This window comes from Myotis daubentonii, chromosome 3 (assembly GCF_963259705.1).
Source record: "Myotis daubentonii chromosome 3, mMyoDau2.1, whole genome shotgun sequence".
NCBI classification, from domain to species: Eukaryota; Metazoa; Chordata; class Mammalia; order Chiroptera; family Vespertilionidae; genus Myotis; species Myotis daubentonii.
Genome location: NC_081842.1, coordinates 108,041,593 through 108,058,876, shown reverse-complemented (window position 1 = coordinate 108,058,876; position 17,284 = coordinate 108,041,593). Strand labels below are relative to the sequence as shown.

General features: G+C 38.1%; 1 protein-coding gene across 2 annotated transcripts in view; it reads left to right on the top strand.

Moving 5' to 3' along the window:
* Nucleotides 1-207: 207 nt before the first annotated feature.
* Nucleotides 208-17,284, top strand: part of AGTR1 (angiotensin II receptor type 1) — a 50,566-nt gene continuing 33,489 nt past the window's right edge. The window contains exons 1-2 of one of the 2 annotated variants that reach the window (XM_059688200.1): nt 208-489; nt 11,142-11,226. The gene's annotated coding sequence lies outside the window, so the exon portion shown is untranslated. The remainder of the gene's footprint in view (nt 490-11,141; nt 11,227-17,284) is intronic. The other variant, XM_059688201.1, reaches the window with a different exon arrangement.

Below are 17,284 nucleotides of genomic sequence, written 5' to 3'. Positions count from 1 at the left end.
AATGGCTGCTCCTGGACCCCCAGCTCTCTTCCTTTTATCAATCTCTCCCCAAGCGGGTTCCAGGACAGGTGGGCACAGATCTAAAAGGTGACACTGGGAATGACTGCGGCATCATCCCGCTTCCGTTAGCAGCTGGAGAGGAAGAGGGTTGGCCGAGAGGGTCTCCTGGGGCGGGGCGGAGGAGGAGGGAATGCAAAACAGAGCCTCGCCCCAGGAACCCACTCGCAGCAACGCCCCACCCTATAAACTCCGAGCTGCCTCTTCGCGGATGATTCCAGCTCCCGTCAGCCAGGGCCCGAGCATTGGAGACAGGGTGCCAGAGCAGGCGCGCGGCTAGCGGTTCCACCCGGTCCGTGGCGGCGATCGGTGCGGAGCAGCCCGACGGACCCCGGAGTAGGGCTCACAGCCCGGACGCCAAGGCGGCGCGCGAATAACCACACCAGAGCGGCCAGCTCTCGACCCGACGTGCGCGCAGCGGCCCAGGCACCGGTGAGTGGGTGCGGACTGCGGGCCGGGCTTGGGGGCGGTGGGCGGAGGTGGTTAGTTTCTTGTCAGTTGTCCTAATTATGGGCTGGACTGGGAGGCTCAGAGGACCAAGCAGAGCGAACACAGTTCGGGTCCGCGCCCGTCCCGAGCTGGCCACCCTTCCCCAAATCAGGTGAGAGGCGCGTCTGGGTTGAGAGGGTACAATTTGAGCTTGTTTGCTTGCTTACCCTCCAAATGTCATTCCGATTTGACCAAACTCTTTCGAGTACAAGGGAGAAATCTGAAAAAATGGGATGAAACCAAGTAAACTCTCTTCCGGAGGCTTTAGCTAACTCCCGTCTCTTAACCCTGACCTGAATGGAAGCGGTATGACTCCCCCGGGCGTCCATTTATTTTAAAGTTGTGCTACTTCTAGGGCGAAATTGCAGAGATCTCCACACTCCCCTCTGCTTCCCAGGGGATGCCCTGCTCATCTACCTTCCGCCTCCCTGCAAACCCTACTGACGGGTCCTTGGCACAGTACGCCGCCCACCCTGGGGTAAACTCTCCCACCTTAAGATTTCCTCAGGTGCCCTTTGATTCATCAAATTGGGGAAGGAAGAAGCCGGGCGTCTCCACACCTTAATCCCCATGGCTAGAGGCCAGTGGTTCTCAACCTTGGCTGCACATTAGAATCACCTGGGAATCTTTTTAAAATCCTGATTTCTGGGCCTCATCCTCTGGAAATTCTGTTTCTTTGTTATGGGGTGGGGCCACAACATTAGTAACAAAGAAACAGAATTTCCGGAGGATGAGGCCCAGAAATCAGGATTTTAAAAAGATTCCCAGGTGATTCTAATGTGCAGCCAAGGTTGAGAACCACTGGCCTAGAGGCCAATGCACATTTGTAACTGAGTCGGGCTTTTGGAAGCAGTTCTTGCTGGCTCCTTTCCTCCACTCCGCCTGCCTGTTTAGTGCTCCACTCTCCAATTATCTTAACCATCCAGCCTGATCTCTCCACAGTGCCAGCCTGCTGAGGTGTCCAGAAGACCTCAGCAAGTCTTTCCCAAACTGTCTCCTGCTGCCCCTTTGTCTTTGGGCAGCTTTAGAGTCCTGGCTATTAAACCCATGTGGGACATCTTTACCAAATCTCGGTTTGCTGATGGCCTCATAAACATTAAAACCCACTACCACACCCAGTAGCCCTCCCTGTTGGTGAAAGTGTGGGTGCTCTCTTTCCCCTGGGATCACTTTCAGGACTTAGCTACATTTATTTCTAGTGTCATTCCAGAAGGAAAAAGGAACAGTGAGGGAGGCAAAAAATCTGGCACCTTGCTGTTCCATGTTTATAACTTTGCAGAACAACTTGCACCTCCTCCTGAAGGTGCCTCATCCCCAACATGTCTCTCTTGGTGGTTATTACCTGAGGGATCTGGGCCCAAGGCATTTGCTCCCCTTAACATAAGCTGTAACCCCTTGCAATCTTCTCTAAAAAAGAAATCACCTGTTCCTCTGGTTTCTGTAGTGTTTCCCTAGCTCTAAAGGCCCTGTGGGTAATCCCTCCTCAGGTGCTCTGGATGCCACTCGCCTTCCTGGCAGAGAGTGCAGGGCAGGGAAGCCCAGGAGCAGGGAAGAGACTCCTACTTAACTAGCTGGGTGATATTTCATAGCTTTGAACCTCAAGTCTCTGCACTTAAGTTTCCCTCCACTAATAAAAGCCTTTGATTCGTTTTGTTTCTTATTTATTGTTTGAAGATACCGATAAGTCTAAAATAATTACCCTTTTAGCCCGTATTTGGCATTTTAAAAACTGTCAAAATAACTCACCTGATAAGTTACCTGCTCTGGAAAATCAGTAGGTCTTTCTTTGCTGGCTCTGTGTCCATCCCACAACTTATGGCTGGCAGTTCCTATAACCTGACCTGAGACTCTGGAGTGGCCCCAAGTCACTAGGCCTCAACATTTGCTAAAGGCAAGTGATTACTAGAGTTATGTTTGTTGTCTATTCTTTCTCTCCCTTCTTGTCTGACATCATTGGTCTTTGTGCCCATCATGAGGCCTTGATTTCTGGTTCAACTCTTCTTTGTCCTTGAAATGAATCAGCTGCTCCATCATCCAACACAGATGAAAACTGGTTTCTTCCATTGGTTCCACTGGTGCCAAATAAGATTCAACTTCTTTGTGAGTTAGAAAGTGTCTTCCAGTCATTGTTGCTTCGGCTGTGCTCCCCATCCTGAGAGCACTGAGTTTAAATATTTTCTGTACTTTTGAGCCAGGTTCAGTGTTCAAAAAAGAACAGAACTGTGGATTGCTTGGTTTTCTTATTTTGGCTGTTTTTCTAGTTTGAGGTAAGAATTGTATGCGTGTACATGATTTGAGGGTTTTGCTCCTGCATATACTGTTATTCTTACTATGATTAATTATTTGCCCTATGCTCATGGGAAAATAATTTAAGGAAATTTAATTTGCTGCTTACCCAAAGGACAGATAAAATACCATTTGAAACTCATAGTTTAAATGCATGATGTATGTCCCCTACAGTTTTGTCTGTGTTTTCACAGTGTTCTTTTCAAGCGGCCGCCTGAGAGTTGCTGTATTTTGCTTTCAAATTTGCTACAGGAAACAATCAAGTCCCATCACACTTTCGTGTTTGGGCTGCCCAGTGCAGGCTCCCAGTCCTTCTTTCCACGCTCATTCGTGTACCTAGTCCTTTTCTTATTCTTCATGACTCAGAATGCCAGAGCGTCTCCCATGTAGGTTAGCAAAGTAAGAATTTTATTCAGAAGTTTGAAGTAAATCCAAGAAATGAGAGGATTAAAAAGCTGTCTTGAAGACACAGTGTGGCAATAAACAAATCAGAGCCAGAGTAACATTAGACAAAGTATCCAGGCCAGGTTAGGAATGCTTTTCTCCCTTGTTCACTCTACAAATCAACTTTTAAACCCATCGCCATTGGAAAGTGCTCATTCTTCTTCTTCAGAATAGGCTTCTCTTTCAAAATTGCCTAAAGTCAGCAGATTACATGATTCGTATTTCTTCTCACTAGGTGCTTATTCAAAGTCTAATAAAACTTCCATAAGCAAAAGTAAATTTTATTTCATTTTCAGTCTAAATTTAGTTATTACTTTATATTTTCTATTTTATTTATGATATGAATTTCTCCTACCAAAAATCAACTCTTTGATGGCTTAATATATAAGCCAACTTAAATCAAGGAGTATCTAAAAGGATTTAAGGTAATATTGAACTAATGTGGCAACTGAGTGCCATCATCCTACTAAAGCTCTAAAATATGTTTCAATCACACTAAAAAAAAAAAATCTAAAGAGCTATGAATTTGCTAGCTGTGTCATTAGTTAGTAATTACTTAAGTGGCAAATTTGACGATTGGAAATAGAAAACAGTATATATTTAGAATAGTCATGGAAATGACAAGTGAATCTTGCTCTTAGCTCTAGTTGTATTCACATTAAAGTTTTGCTATTTGATTTTTATTCTCTTCACAGTAGATGTCCATGGGGGAAAAATTACCTTGTGTATGAAAACCAAATTGTCTTTCAAAATATTTCACTAACAGAGAATTCACTATATACTATAAACACTGTAGGACTGTTTATTTTACATTATTCTTATAACTCAATTTCGAAGCTTTTTTTTCTTTGGTTTCTAAAATAGGTGTATCATCTAAATATCTTAAGCAGAAATAAATGTCTAGAATCAGCCAATTCTTGTACCCAAGAATACTTTAAATTGTATTGCTAGTCTCATGTTTAATTTTCTAACATTTACAAGTTTGGAAAATGGGTAAGAAATGTATATGCTTTGTTCTTTATAATCTCATTTGCCTTCATATTTCAGGACCCAATTCTAGATGTCTGCAAAATTTTAAATCATAGAATTAATAATCATTTAGTTTGTGTCAATTCTTATGTGATTTCTAATTCATTTCATACATATACTAGAGGCCGGTTGCATGAAAAGATTCGTGCAAAAGGCCTTCCCTTCCCCTGGCTGCTGGCACCGGTTTTCCTTCGGCACCAGTGACCCAGGCCTTCGCTCTGGCTGGAGCCGCCTTCAGTCTTCACTCCGCCGCTTCGTGCCTACGTATGCAAATTAACTGCCATCTTTGTTGGAGGTTAATTTGCATATCTCACTGATTAGCCAATGGGAGGCATAGCGAAGGTACAGTCAATTACTATGTTTGTCTATTATTAGATAGGATACGTTGCTTTGTTCCTTCATCAGATGATGTGAAAATCTTATTTAGATCAGTGTACTTTGAATGGTTAACTTCAGAGCGAAGGTATTAGAGAATTACATATATGGTATACACTCTTAAAGGGAGTTTATGATTGCTAATTTTCTCTTTAAGCTTTCTTTAGATATTTCCCATTACATATTAATCAAAGTCCTCTTATCTACCTTGGAAAATGAAGAATTTCATCTATGAAATGCATCAACTATAGTATCAACAATTGAAGATACTTACAGAGGGAATACTGTGAATCTAGTGATATTAAGCCCTAAAGACACACCAGAGTAGAAAAATGATCTTAGTCCTAGAAAAATGTTGTTCAAGCTAAGTACATATTTAGATACGGGTTCCTTTAATCATCTCAGTACCACTGGGGTAGGAAGCCATTTAAAAATAACTCTCCTCCTGTCCACCTATCAGACCAGGTGGAATGTTTAATGTGGTCACATAGTTTGATTCTGTCACTTCCAAGATAACCACAACAGCCTTCCCCTCCCATGGGATTATAACTCGTTTGACAGTATGGACCACATGTCATATGTTGACCAAATATCCTTGTATTCTATTACTAAGTGCTCCACAATCACTTGCTTACTCTTTGTTGTTTATTTTCTGCTAAAGCTACAGAAAATGTTAAATACTTTTTTTTTTAGATCCCTGTATTTTAGAAGAGAGATGTTAGAAACCATTTTTCTAATCTAATTTAAGTACATTATCCTGCATTATCCTGCTAATGACTTAAAATTGATGATTCTTGCCGAGGCCGGTTTGGCTCAGTGGATAGGGCGTCGGCCTGCGGACTCAAGGGTCCCGGGTTCGATTCCGGTCAGGGGCATGTACCTGGGTTGCGGGCACATCCCCAGTGGGAGATGTGCAGGAGGCAGCTGATCGATGTTTCTCTCTCATCGATGTTTCTAACTCTCTGTCTCTCTCCCTTCCTCTCTGTAAAAAATCAATAAAATATATAAAATAAAATAAAATAAAAAATTGATGATTCTTACTAATCGGGGAATCAATATTAATTCCATTTTTTAGTCTTAAACTGCAATGGCAAGGAGCAAGTAGAGGAAAGAATAAGAAAAAGAGAAATGAAGAAGAATAAAACGTTGATATAGTTCTAAAAGTGTTAGGGAACAAGTAAAGCAAATATATTACAATCACTTGGGGAGCATTTTAACTTGACTACATGTCTGCATTTCCTTTCTGCCACTTCCCCCCTCTTCCTCTTTGAGAAACACTGAATCACAGTTTAGGGAGCAACCATCCACAATTGCCTCAGGTGTCAAGGTCCTCAGACCAGCATCATGGACATCACCTAGGGGCTTGTTAAAGACACAGAATCTCAGACCCCACCTGGACCCATTGAATAACAATCTGCATTTTAACAAGATCCCCAAGTAATTCAAATGCACATTAAGTTAGAGAAGCACAACAACAACCTATGACTTGTTCACCTAGAGCAGCGGTTCTCAACCTGTGGGTCGCGACCCCTTTGGGGTCGAACTACCCTTTTACAGGGGTCGCCTAAGACCATCGGAAAACACATATATAATTACATATTGTTTTTGTGATTAATCACTATGCTTTAATTATGTTCAATTTGTAACAATGAAAATACATCCTGCATATCAGATATTTACATTACAATTCATAACAGTAGCAAAATTACAGTTATGAAGTAGCAACGAAATAATTTTATGGTTGGGGGTCACCACAACATGAGAAACTGTATTAAAGGGTCGCAGCATTAGGAAGGTTGAGAACCACTGACCTAGAGGTTATTTTCTTGGTTTTTAAATAAACATTTTAAAGAAAGCCATTAGCATGTGTAATGTGCCAAACACAGTGTTCAGTCTTTTTTAAATATTTTTTATTTAATGCTCACAACATCTCTATGAAATATCCACTGCTTTATCCTCATTTTGTACATTAGCATTCTGAGTAATAAGAAGATAAGTAGCTCACCCAAATGCAGTAACTGGTAGATTCAATATTTAAACACAGGGATTCTGATTGCTGTGCTCTTAGGTGCCACCCCCACTGTATATTCTACACTTGGCTGCCTGCTTTTTAAGCCAACTAGTTATTTGAGAATTTATTTAAAGTTATGATGTGAAATCAGGTTCTGTTTCCATCGTAGGGAAAAGAAGATCTATTTCATTTTAGTTGTAACATTTGTCTGTCATCTTACATTTAAGTACAATAATGAAGCCTAGAAATTCCTTCTTTAGTTGGGAAATAAATACTAAAACTATGGCAGCCCATTTTAAACTTAAGGTTTGTTATCTCTATTTTTTCTCATAACTTAAGTTTACTGTTTTTACCTTTTGGTGTTTTGACGGTATGAAAAAAAGTTCTCTCTTGAATTGAACATGTCATTCCTTACATACATAAACTGTTCATTCCAATTCAAATTACATATCATTCTTTCAGTTTTTAATGTAAACACTTATATACAAGCAATTGTTTACAAAACTGTAGTTGAATATAGTTACTAACCAGTCAGTCCGCAAGCTAGTGCTAACTTATTTTAAGGCAGTGACTCCACAAATGCTTCCTCTTCTGAATGCTTTCTCCCAGGCATGTCAATTCTCTGACAGCTGTCAGTAGATCTGGCCCGATGTCTGTTGTTTTGACAGGTAATCATTGATGTTGCTCAAAAGCCTGAGGTGAGTCTGGGTTCCTTGTGATCATAGTTGAGAGGAGGGATATGTCATCAGGACTGAGCAGACACAATTTTCTCAGTCATGAAGGGACATATCCTTGGGAGAAAGAATTTCACTAGCTGCTTGGATCTGGAACTTTAGATGTACAGGCAGCACTAATGGTAAATCATCTACCTTGTAAGTTACTGGTTAAGTCAAAATCCAGGGGAAGTAGTGTCCAGGAGACAGCCTGCACATAGCAGGCAGTTCTCTTAGTGCTGACACAGTGCAGTGATCCTCTTATGACCCTTTAGAGTCCTGCTCATCTCACTAAGCCCAAATATTTGTGACTGTGGCTGAATATAATATACACCAGTTTTTTTTTTCTAAATAAATGGGAAAAATATCATTATCATTTCTTCTAATAAACTTCATACATTTATAAGTTTATCATCACATATACTTTCTTCACATTTAGACCCAAATTATTCTTGCTATCCAATTCAATTGCATTGTACAAACTTCTAAATCTACGTGGTTTGCCCCTAGAACAAGAATATTCCATTACCTCAGCTTTAATAATCTAACTCTTTCCAATCAAATGATGTCACTTCACATTAAAGATGTTATACTATGATGTCTCTCAGCCCTTAACTTTCACACAATTAATTGCTGCCACCTTATCAGGAATGAAAATGAATCTGATATGATTGCTATGTAGTGATTTCCTGAAACTGTCCTGGCCTCTGATCTACTAAGTCAGGGGTCCTCAAACTAAGGCCTGCAGGCCACATACAAATACAAATATTGTATTTGTTCCCATTTTGTTTTTTCACTTCAAAATAAGATATGTGCAGTGTTCATAGGAATTTGTTCATAGTTTTTTTTTAAACTATAGTCCGGCCCTCCAATGGTCTGAGGGACAATGAACTGTCCCCCTGTTTAAAAAGTTTGAGGACCCCTGTACTAAGTTAACAGAAGATATTTCTGAGAGAAACACAAATCTATTTATATTTTTTAAAATTCCCATTAGGTTAAGCCATATGATGGAACATTATACTGTATAGCCATAATATATTTATATAAATATATATTTAATATATAATATATTTTAAAATATTTAATAGCAAAGAAAGGTAATCATAAGTGGATAAAGTAGTGTATAAAAACAAATCCTGAATGTGATCCAGTGTGCATATGTATTTGGTAGATTCTAGTCAAGGTTCCATAAGGTCTTACTTAGGTCTTTGGTGTTCTAATGAAAACAATATAGGTATATTGGCACTGATTTGTGAGTAAAATTGCCTATATAATTTTTAAATGCCTACATATTTGTAGAACAAAAAACAAAGACTAGGAAATATATATAACAAATCTTAAAAGCTTGTGAGGGTTATTAAGATCAAAGCTACTAAGATCAAAGGTGACTTTTTTCTTTCCTTTTATTTTTATGTGCTTTCAAAATTTCCAATAATAAACCTCTATTACTTTTATATTTCTTACTTTCTGTTTGTCTTAGAATTTCTATTACTTTCCTTCTAACCCACTCTAGATTTTAGATCTTAGACAACCACTACGAACTCTCTGAAGAATAACAAATCTGACCCATCTCTAATTTACCCCCCTAACGTACTCTAGAACTTCACAAGATTCCACAGAATTCACACCGAAGTGATATTTTATAGGAGAAGTCATCTTATGGGAAATTTCTTTTGCTATCAAAAAAACCACCAAGAAATAGGGATAAAAATAGATCCTTCTAATGCCAAAATTCTTCTGTACAACGCTTTAGTAACGTTGATGTGTGTTGTTTTAAAAAAGTAACCTAATCACAATCTTTCTTATTAACTCTTCAGCTTAAAAAAAAATCTTACATAAAAATATCAAAGTCCATAATGAAAAGCATTGGTAAATGCTTTTTTGGCTACCTAAAGATATATTTTAATGGCTGTGTAGTAAAAAATACCATAAACAAAATAAAAAGATAAACAGGAACTTGGGGAAACAATTTGCCACACACGGCATATAAAATGCCAGTTTTCTTAATATAACATAAGCTCTTTAAAATAAGAAACAATGAATAACCAACCTGAAAAATGAGCAAAAGCCATGACTGGCGAACTTGTAGAAGAATAACTATCTAAACCAAGATAGCAAAAAGAATCATAGCCTCTTTTGTAACTAAAGAAATGCAAATCAAAGAAAATAGATACTTTTTACTTATCCAACAGAGAAAAAAATTTAAGATTTGTTAAAGACCAGATTTTTGGTATCATAAATTGGTATAATTTTTATAGAAGACATTTTGTAAATATCTTTTAAAAACTTAGAGAATACAAACAATTTTCTTCAATAATTATGTTTTAAACTTATGTTACTGATATATTCAAATAAATATAAAAATGCATATGTATAAATATCATTATTGAGGCAATTTTTTAAGCAGCCAAAAAGGGAAACTGAAAAGAAAAAAATCAAACAAACCTTAAGTCCATTTATAGTGGATTGGTTAATAAATAAGTTATGTTATCAGTGCAATGAATATAATACAGTACAGTCCTCAAAATGAAGGAGGCAGCCCTGGCTTGTTTGCTTAGTGGTTAGAGCATCAGTCCAAGGACTGAAGGGTCACAGGTTCAATTCCCTGTCAAGCACATGTACCTCAGTTGCAGGTTCGATCCCTGGCCTTGGTCAGGGTGAGTGTGGGAGGCAACCATTTGATGTATCTCTCTCACATCAGTGTTTCTCTCGCTCTCCCCCATCCCTTCTCCCTCACTTCCACTCTCTCTCTAAAGATCAATGGAAAAAAATATCCTCAGGTGAGGAATAAAATAAAAAACCCGAATGAGGCAGATTTACATACACTGATGTTGAAAGTTCTTCTAGCCATATTGTTAAGTTAAAAATAATAAAGCAAAGAGTAGGATAGTAAAATGTTAATATGATGTGTAGAGTTTTAAAAAAATGTGGATATACACATTTATATGCATGTAAATATATTTTCTAAAAGTCCTAAAAGGATACATAAGAAACTATCAGTAGGAAGTAGCTCTGGGAAGTGGATCCAGAGAGACAATTGGAGCGGGCTAGGAGACATGTACTTTTAAAGTATACTCATCTGTAACTTTACATTTATCTCACATGCATATATTCTATGAACCACAAAAACAAAGATCTTTTAAAATATCGTTTAAGTTATGGTTCAATAACACTATAAGCTTTGTATTAAAAATAAGTATTTATCAAAGTTTAACTAGATTCACAAGTAAAAATCTAATCTATTATATTTTTTTAAATAGCTATTTTTGTTTTGTGGAATTGTGATCATTCATTTCTTATTTTTATTTTAATCTATTTTCTTACATTTCAATAATGCGTGTGCATTATTTGTATAAAACATTGAACCAATTTAAGTGCCACCATCCAGTGATAACCACACTTATATTTGGTGGTATATTTCTTATATTTAGTAGTTATGTCTACAGAAATGTCTTAGAATAAAACTGCACTATTTAACATTAAAATAGCCTACTTCTTATTCTCTAGTGTGTGTCTACTAGGGCTGGGGCGGATGTGGAGCAGAAGCAGAGGATGAGATTCCCACGACAGGGTAGCCATTCAGTGCAGCCTGGTTCTGTATAAAAAGATGTCCTCAGTGGGGACCAGATGACTTCATTCCCTCCAAAACCACTCATAGAATGTAGTGTTAATGCTTGCTCTGTAAATTACAAAATAAATCTGACGATATTTAGTGAATCTCACTAATTTTTTTCCAGATCTGGTATATCATAAATTGCTCTAAAATGGCTGGGCCTTTATCTGAGTAAGTCACTGAAGCCATCACAGAAGCTCTGCGTCCAGGTAAATACCTTCCACTTGTAGCACTGTATCTGCTAGGAGTTTCTGTAACACATCAACAGTAGAGGTAGCACAAGAAGCCACACAAATCCCTGTCCAGTGACAGAAACAGAAGAAAGAAATTCCAGTCTTACCTATTCCTTCTAGTAGACAGCTTAAGAACACGTATATACTCAGAGGAGTTTAAGTGCAAATGGTGTCAGAGTTACCAGGATATCCAGGTATAAACTGATGTTAAACCATGTGAAAGATCTGCAGTCCTTTGTGACAGGGACTGCCCTCCGAGTGGGTGATGGCTTTCCATGCAGCACAGCTCTGGGCTTTGGAAGAACCAGGAGAATGCTGTGTGCCCTCACTGCCGCAAGATGGGAGAATTGTCATTGGAGATGCCCCAGCATGACTTCCAGAAGCACATAAACCTTAAAATTTGATCTGTTCACCTTCTGAAAAGCCACATGCCTCAGTCTCATTCTTACAAAGTCTCCCTTACTCCATTAAGAAAGAGGGAAAATGGCACTATGAGGTTGGAGATAGAGGCTCCCTTTAATGCCCATGCTGGCTAAGGCCCTGGTAGGCAGGAGTCCCTAGAATAACAGGGCATCACACTCAGAACCTTTGTTGGCCCAACTCCTGTCAAATGGGTTTCATACAAATAAAACTCCTGAATTTACCCAGCTTGCAATATTTATTTTCCTGATAAAAACTCAGCTCAAAGAACAAGCCCTCAGCTTTCCAAATAACAGGGGCGACACTCCCTAATCCCTCTAGGGCGAATGAAAAGAGTAGTTTCCCCCTTCTGATTATGTGTGATTGCACCTAATCAAAGTAGAAGGTAGCTAGGATGGGTGGTGGGAAGGTTGACAAACTTCCCTGGACTCTATTATTTGCTGGATTGGCAAGTAGGAAATGCTTGCTGAAGGGCACTCCATGGTGGTGTTAGGAAACTATTTAGGACTGCTTTAATCTTGGAGATAAAAATAGCAACATTCCACAGAGTTCTGTTGCTGGAAATCTTTAGGACTTTTTTTTTTTTTTTTTTTGGTGTGGTTAAGCCTAGGAAGCTACACTGCATATTTTCAGCAAAAATCCAACTCTGGAGAAAGTGTTTAAAATATATGTCCTAGTTAGGAAGACACTAAGGCATGAAGCTTTATTTTACCTCCTAAGAGTACTTAATAGAAGGAGCTCTTGGTCCCTAACAGCCCATCTGCCTTGCCATGGAAGAAGTAGGACAGTGATGCCTGGAAAGGAGGCTGGGACCAGCCGCCCTTATGCATGTTGGAAGCCCTCAGTCTCTAACATTCACAATTACATTTTGCTTACAAGTTGCAAAACATTGAGGAAAACATTATGTAAAATGTAAAGCTTTTTCAAATTTTTAAGTTTGAGACGAATAAGCAAAACATGCTTAATTCTAGGTTATATTTTGTTAGTTAAAAAATCGATGCTGCCCCATGTGGGTGGCTCAGTGGTTGAGCATCAACCTATGAACCAGGAAGTCATGGTTCGATTCCTGGTCAGGGCACATGCCTGGGTTGTGAGCTTGATCCCCAGTAGGGGGGATGGGGGAAGTAGGCAATCAATGGTTCTCTCTCATCATTGATGTTTCTATTTCTCTCTTCCTCTACCTTCCTCTCTGAAATCAATAAAAATATTTTTTTAAATCGATGCTATACCAATTCTGCCACTAACTATAGCAATTTTACCTTCAGTTTCCTGTGAGATGATCTCCAAGGCCCCATCCCAGCCCATGGGCATTATATTGAAACACAAAAGGTATTTTCAGAAGGACCTTCTGAACTTTGTAATGTCCCTTTAACCAACTGACAACCACAGAACTCTGATCTCTTATTGATTTAAACCAGTAATGTGTAAACAGTATTTTAAACCTTGTTTTATAGGACCAAAAGAATTTTGGTTGAAATCTACTTATGAAAATGGGGAAAACCTGATTAGGATAGTTAAAAGAATAAAGACCATAGTCAGTGGCTTAACACCTATAGACCTGCACTGTTCAATATGGTTGCTATTTGCCACTATGGCTATTTTAATTTAAATATGAATTATTTATAATAAATTAAATTGAAACTTCAGTTCTGCAGTTGTATTAGCCACATTTCAAGTGCTCAGGAGACACATGTAGTCAGTGGCTGCACACTGGACAGCACAGATAGAGAGCATCTCTTTCATCATAAAGAGCCCTATTGGACAGTACTGTCTATACAAATTTATTAGGAAAGCAGCAGACTTCTATTGGTAAAAAGGCTGTATGCTTTCTTAAACTTATTTGGAAATTTAAAATCATTTTTAAATTCCAATTTTCTGAGTAGTGGGTTATCTGGTATTGGGTTCTCATAGGCACCCTTTTCTTTTTCCTGTTTATTTGCATATTAAAATACAGGAAATTAAGTCTTTCACGAAATGACACCTAAGTATCTTCAATATCAAATTTTCTCACAATCCAGTCAGTAGCAATAGAACTGATGTGTATAGATGTACCAAGGCAGTGTGTTCAAAACACTGTTACCTGTACAGAATCTGCTCAGCTTTGAACACCCTCCAAGAGTCCAAACTTCTTATACATTTGGCAAATGGAGCAACATTTTGAAAATATAGCCTAGATTCCTTAGCTCCTTAGACCAGCTCTAAAAATAGCTGATAAGTTTCACAATTGCTATTCAAAAATTATTTTTGAGAAGTTCTTAAAGCTTTTTTTTTTTTTTTTTACATCAGGCTTATCAAAATAAGTCACCCTCAGTAATCAAAAACTGTTCCATATGCTCGAACTGTTTTTAAAAACATACAGCAATATGGCCCTGGCTGGGTAGCTCAGGTGATTAGAGCATTGTCCCAATACACTAAGGCTGTGGGTTCGATCCCCAGTCAGTGCACATACAAGAAGCAATCAATAAATGCATAAAGAAGTGGAACAACAAAGCGATGTTTTGCCCTGGCTGGTTTGGCTCAGTGAATAGAGCATCAGCCTGCAGACTGAAGGGTCCCAGGTTCGATTCTGGTCAAGGGCACATGCCCAGGTTGCAGGCTCAGTCCCCAGTAGGAGGCATGCAGAAGGCAGCCGATCAATGATTATCTCTCATCATTGATGTTTCTATCTCTCTCGGTCTCTCCCTTCCTCTCTGAAATCAATAAAAAATATTCTAAAAAAAATATACAGCAATATCATTTAAGAGAAAACAAATATAAATGTCTCAATTTACAGAACAAAAATTTCATCATGTGAACAAAATTCTTTCCAAGAAGTCCCTGAAACCATTCAGAGTAGAGCCATTCCCTGGGCAGTGGTGTCTCCTAAGTATGACTGTTATCAGTCTAATGACACCTAGAACCATGTTAATATCACCTTGGAATTAACGTGCCTACAATGTCTTTCTACAGAGAGGACGGCACTGACATTGAAGCCGCAAAGGCAGAGGCTTGCCAGAGCCGTGCAGGCCATTACAGGGCTTCCAGGATGTGGTTCCAAACCGACAGCATCCAAGGAGCTTAAAAAATACTGCTGTCTCCGCTCTACCCCAGACTCCTGATTTATTCATTCAAGGGTGTAGCCTGGGCTCTGACACTTGAATATTCCCTGGTGATTCTAATATATGGACATGTTTGGGACTTGTCAAATAGAACTTATCAAATGGGAAAATTCAGCCCTGTAGGTTCCTGCCTTTTTAAAAAATCAGTAATTATAGTCATATTAGTGACTATCATTTTTGTCTAACAACCTATCTGTACAGCCTCTAGCTTACTGTTTCTAATTCACCATGGACTTTAAAAAAATGCTAACTAAACCTGTTAAAACTGGATATAAAATAAAAATAAATCTGTGCTCAGTGAGAATCAGGTTCCTTCATCAGCATACACTTTGGTATAGTCTTAGCATCTTAAAAGCCTTCGTCAGGTGCAGCCAATTAGGGAAACAGTATGGCAGTTTCTTATACAGTGGGGCATTGACTTATGAGTATCCCGACTAACGAGTTTTTTGAGATGCCAGCTGTCTCTCCACCCATTTTTTGCATTGAGTTGACAGAGTAATTTGAGTTAACGAGCTCCTTAACAAGCTCCTTAACGAGCTCGGTCTCGGAACGAATTAAACTCGTAAGTCAAGGCCCCACTGTAAACTTAAATAAATGCTTATTAACCAAGCTTCCCTACTTTCTGGTATTTACCTAGGAAACATGAAAATATATGTTCACACAAAGACTTAAACATGAATGTTTATAACAGCTTCTCTCATAATTACTGAAAACTGGAAACAATCCAAATGTCCACCCACAGGGAAATGGAAAAAGACACTGTGCTCCATCTACATGATAAAATGCCACTTAGAAAAAATAAAAAATAAAATAAAATGCCACTCGGCAGTGAAAAGAGCAAACTAGGGCTACACCCAGTAAAAGAAGCATGCAGAATATGTTACATGCTGTGTGATTCCATTTATATGACAGTCTGAAAAAGGCAATACTATTGGGACAGAACCAATCAATGACTGCAAGGACTGGGGTTGGGAGGAGGGGAGGAGGAGTATAAGGGATTTTGGAGGGTGATGAAAATATTCTGCATATTGACTGTAATGGTAATTACACAGATGGGTACATTTATCAAAACTCATCAAACTATACACCTTAAAAGGTGTGTGTGTGTGTGTGTGTGTCTGACTTTAGAAGAGTATATAAAATAATTTTAACTTTTTAAAGTCAGAGGTTATTGATTTCTTAAAAATTGTGAAAAGAGGTACACAGTTATGTTGAGCTAATATATGGCTGTTGGCTTTTTTTTTACCTCTATCACTGACCTCTCTGAGTAAGAAATACTAAAAAAGATGTAGGGTATTTTTCAAAGGCCAATATTTCTTTCTTACTATTTATATCCTGTAAGATTTTATTTTTCTACAATTACAGAAAGGTCTCCATTATATTGGCTAAAGCTGATTTATGTTTTTTAGGCAATTGGAAAGCAAAGCAAAATAAATCTTAGACCACTTATTTCTTCTTTTTTTATGAAAATGTACAAGATATTAGTAGTCTCCATTTTTATTTCCAAATTATATATATATCACAATAATGGTAGTTTGTTTTTTATCTTAATTAATATAATCACCCCATTATAGTATATTCTTCAAGTTCTCAGTCACCATTTTCCACTGATAGGATCCTGTTATTAAAATGTCAGTCTCAGTTACTTTCCAGTCACTTATACCTACTAGTTTAATTATATTTGGCTTCTGGACTAATAGTTGTGTGTTACACAAAGCAAAAAGTTAAAAACAAATTTGTCTTTGAGTCATTAAAGCATCGAATATTTGAAATAGCTATATAACTGGCTGTGGCAAAGGTATATAAATATTCAGCCAATGTTCTATTTGCACACTTAGACGTATCCTTTTTCAATGAAATCATAAATAATTTTTATGATTTCGAAGCTCGAACCCAATTTGTAAATGTCAAATATGAGTCCTAGAGTCTTACTAATGAAAAAGAAGACAAAGTAAACATTAGCAATGTGTGGAATGTTTTTCAATAAAAAAATTATATCTTTTTGTAGAGTGTACCCCAAATAACTTATTATTCTACATAAATATTGTTCCTAGGTTTGACTAATATACTTAGCACATAACTAACTATGTAGGAGACTAAATTAAATGATATTACTGTTAATATTTTCAACAATTAAAAGAGAATTAGCCTCTAAATTCAAAGACTCTGTTTTGTTGGCAGAAAGAGTTTTTGACTAGTACTAAAAGTGTTGTCATATTCTCCCTTTAACTAGTTGGTAATTCTCATAAAGACATTTAAGAAGATTGAAACATATAGGAGTAGTTTTTTAAATTCCAGAAAGGTCTAGGATATCTTAGAAATGTAATAATATAGTGCATACCTGGCAGAAGGTAACCAGTTATCTGAAACTAGGTCTTTGCACCTTTTCAGAATGTAAACAAATGATAAAATCACCCAGGTGGTCCTAGGACAGACAACAGGAATAATGTCATACCACAAGTCCAACATCCAGTCAGGAGCAGTCTTCCTCCTCCTCTCATCCAGGCAAAGCCAAA